Source organism: Bidens hawaiensis, unplaced genomic scaffold, assembly GCF_021521415.1.
Source record: "Bidens hawaiensis isolate Kalapana, Puna unplaced genomic scaffold, B.hawaiensis_p1.1 tig00020676_1, whole genome shotgun sequence".
NCBI classification, from domain to species: domain Eukaryota; kingdom Viridiplantae; phylum Streptophyta; class Magnoliopsida; order Asterales; family Asteraceae; genus Bidens; species Bidens hawaiensis.
The window spans coordinates 51,278-55,373 of NW_027493175.1; the positions used below are offsets into that span (position 1 = coordinate 51,278).

At 33.3% G+C, this 4,096-nt stretch overlaps 1 pseudogene across 1 annotated transcript; it reads left to right on the plus strand.

The window, feature by feature from the left end:
- Positions 1 to 227: 227 nt before the first annotated feature.
- Positions 228 to 1,785, plus strand: LOC143561435 (cyclin-D5-1-like; annotated as a pseudogene). Its single transcript, XR_013140301.1, has 5 exons — positions 228 to 470; positions 548 to 634; positions 1,024 to 1,318; positions 1,392 to 1,525; positions 1,624 to 1,785. The product of XR_013140301.1 is annotated as a cyclin-D5-1-like (transcript).
- Positions 1,786 to 4,096: the final 2,311 nt, after the last annotated feature.

Below are 4,096 nucleotides of genomic sequence, written 5' to 3' on the forward strand. Positions count from 1 at the left end.
TTTTTTTCCGGGCCAAAAAAAAACCGGTCCGGTTAATAACCGAACCGGTTTTTTAAAAAAAACCGGTTTGTGCACCTCTAGTCCACATCTCTTGCTATAATATCATCCCATGGCCAAAAATTGGCGGCACGGAAACCACTGCTCCTCACCAGCACCCCTCATTTCGCGCCTTTTTTCCCTCTAGATTTCATCAAATCCAACAAACCCATCAACAGATTCTGCTAACAATGGACTCAGACACCACATTTTCTCTACCCAGTCTTCTATGTGAAGAAGACGATTCCTCTTTAAACCAAGTCAAAATCATCCGCAGTGGTTTCCAACCCAGATCAGAAGATGATCAGTACATCCAATTGTTGATCCAAAGTGAACCCAGATCGAATGATTGTGAATCTTGTGTTTGTGATGACGAGAGTGCTAAAAACCGGCTCAAATGTGCAAGATTGGATGCTGTTAATTGGATATTTAGTGTATGAAATTATTAATCCTTTGTTTTTAATAGTTATGTTTATTTTATTATTATTTTTATTTTTTTTATTTGATGCAGACTAGAGAAAGCTTGGGGCTTTATTTTCGTACCGCTTATCTTTCTTTGACATACTTTGATCGGTTCAATTCGAAGCGAATTATCGATGTAAGTGTTGTGTATTTGTATGATTAAATTAATTTTTTTTAACCAGAGTTATTGATGATTTATATGGTAATCAATAATTATGTTTGTGATGTAGACTTCAATTTGTTTTAAAAAAAGATAATTTTTTTTTTATTTTTTGGAAATTTAAAAATAGAAGATGGTTTTTTTCTTGAAAAGCAGAGTAATTTATGGGATTATTGATGATTAACAAACATATTATGAATTGTTGTGCTTATATGGTAATTAATAATTATCTTGTTTAAAATGTAGACATCAATTTGTTCCAAAAGGTTTTTTTTTATTATTCTTATTATTTTTTTAAAATATTTTTTTAACTTTTGGGATTAATGATGATTAACAAAGATATTATGAATTGTTTGTGTTTATAGAGTGGGAAAGAATGGGCTTTTCAATTGTTGGGCATTGCATGTTTATCTTTGGCTGCAAAAATGGAGGAACAAAAGGTACCATTATTGTCTCACTATAAACCACAAGGGTACAACTTTGAAAGCAGTGGGATTCAAAGAATGGAGTTGATGGTTTTGACAACATTAGAATGGAAAATGTGTGGCATCACTCCATTTGCTTATCTTCACCACTTTTTTTCCAAGATTTGTGATGAATGTGAGTGTAATGAGTCACTTGTATCCAAAGCTAGTGAATTTGTTCTTGATTTCTCCAAAGGTATTTAAAAGTTTGAGTCTTTAAGCTTAATTTGAAATACCCTTTAAGCTTTTAGTTGTTTTTGTTTATACAGAGGTTAATTTGATGGATCATAGGCCATCTGTTGTTGCATTAGCAGCAGTCTTGTTAGCTTGTGATGATCAGTTAACAAAAACCACATTGGAGTGCAAGATTGGTGTTGTGTCATCACTTTACTCTCTTGAAAAAGCAAGTGTTTTTATTTTTTTTATGTTTTTTTTCTAACCTCAATTTTCCAAAATTAATCTTTCTTTAACTTGACCGTTTTGTTCGTCTGTTGCAAGAAGGAATGTATATATCATTGCTACAATCTGTTGAAGGAGCTTGTGAATAAAAAGAATACCACCCCTGAATCAAATTCATTAGATTTATTGAGAAATCAAAGGAGCAGTTCTTCCAACATTGGAATAAAAAGGAAGCTTACATACAACGGTTTTGAACAATAATGAGCGTTGCAGAACACTAATAGGCTATTGCAGTAACGTTTTGTTTAGATAATACATGAATTCGTTGATTGGTTTGATCGGGTGATCTCTACCGAATAAGATTTGAGGTTTTGGGAATATTAATCTACCAACATATGGTATGATCTAAAGGGTACCATAAGGGGATTTGAATGCTGAATGACAATGAGAAAGTTTTACTAGTGGAAACTAGTGAGCAGGGTGTGGGGTACATTACTGGAGTCTAGAGGATGGTGAGGTTTTAACATACAGTGAAATGTCTGATTGTTGAAATGTGGAGTTTTTGTTTAATTCAATTGTCTTTTTCAATACCTTTTTAAGCTGTAGCTCTGGATAAAGTTTGTACTGTTTTATAAGTATATGTCATTGTGAAGCAACCTTTGACGTCTTTTTATCTCCTTTTTTCATTTTCTGTAGGTATAATATCACTTAATTTTGATATTCTTAGAAGTTTTCACAATGGAAGGATGTTACAACTTAAGTGGATTATGTAGTTAGAAATAAGTTTTAATGATTCTAATAATAATAGGGATTAGGAAACACCCTAGCACACTATCAGTCTATCAACACACCGATAATGTGTCACACGAGCCGTATGGCGTGCAAAAAAGTCTTATGGGCTGTGTGAGCTGGTGTTTCCAAATCATAAGGTTCGTATGATCATTTTCGCCCTAGGACCCATGTGATGTGGCAGTCTGTTGTGTGCAAACTTAATTTTTCATCATATGGCTGCATGAAATGACATGCATGCTGGTATACAGATTTTAGTTTACAGGGATATTAACTTTGAAAAGGTTGAAAGGCCCGAATGATGTGTTGGCTGACACAAAAGTGGGCTGCTAATAAAGTTTTGGCATGCACGTTCGTTTTCATAGTATCATATGGCCTATATGATGCGACAGTCTTTATATACAGACTTGATTTGAATTATATGACTCAAATGATATGACACACATTTCGGTATACAGATTTGAGAGCGATCTCTTTTTAACATGACCCTTTTAATAAAACAGTGAATAAACTTGATTAATGCTAGTTTTACACTACTACTACTATAGGAATGCTGACTTTGAAAAGGGTGAGAGGGGGGTTGGGGAAATGGGGAGTCATTATTTGATTTGATATGATGGAATGCATTTGTTGGGTGGCCAAGAAAAGAATAATGAAGCATGAAAGGTGAAATGGGTTTTGATCTGTTTGTGATTTTCTTGAGTGCTGCCTGCCTCTCTTTATGGTAAGTGGAATACCCCTCTTCTTACTGTTTGATGCAATTGTTGAGTGGGTCCTTATTATTATTTGATGAAAAAAAAAGAACTGAAAACAGGGCTAAACAGTATTAATAATTGCACCTTGCTTCTTATATATAGTAACTAAGTTACAAGTTACGTCCAATCTTGAAGTTACAGTTTTGGGCATATTCATGTTACCTTTCACTACAACGGTTTCTTTCTCCCTTTATCTTGTGTTAATATCTAGTGATCAAAATCAGATGGCCAACTTCGATAAAAATGAGTTATAGGAAACAATACTTGGATGTGCTTATGCTCTTTAAAGTTGTAATGATTAGATAATTACATTTTACGGAAATGCTAGATGTTCGAATGCTTAAGCTTTGTGTTATGGGTCCTTCTCCATCATTTTGGATCACTCGCAACATAAACGCCACCTCAACCATACTAGTGTTATAGGGGTAGGGGACGTGGTGTTCCCGTGACACCAATGATGCCACCTCAACATCATTAGTGATGCTCAATGAAATGAACCATACCCCTCAGCCTTATGTGTATCGAGAAATAAGATGAGAGATAATTGTAATTTGTAAACTTATAAGTATAGGAATGTTGAAGTTTTGAACATTTTTTCCTTTAAGTGTTTAAAAATTACGATTTTTTAAATAGTTAAAGCAATAATAAACACAATTCATATGAAAAAGATGAGACGGCATCCTCAATGGGAGTAAAAGTCTCCTAAATTAGGTTTAAAATGGGATAAAATCGGATAATCAGTTTGTTTTGCTTGGTGATGATTGGCCATATATTTAGCTATAGCATAATTTGTGCATTTTCGGATGAGGATAAGAAAAAAAATGGATGAGTTTATGAATACAAAGTTTAATAAATATTTGGATAATTTAGTTTTTTTTTTTTTTTGGAATGCTAGATAATAATTAGTTAATAGAAATTTCTTGTTGTATGTCATTAGTTTTCGATTCCAAAAGAACATGTTTTATCTTAGTTGTTTAAGTTTGACATATGATATGGACTTCGAGAAAGAAAAGGAAATTAATGATCGAATC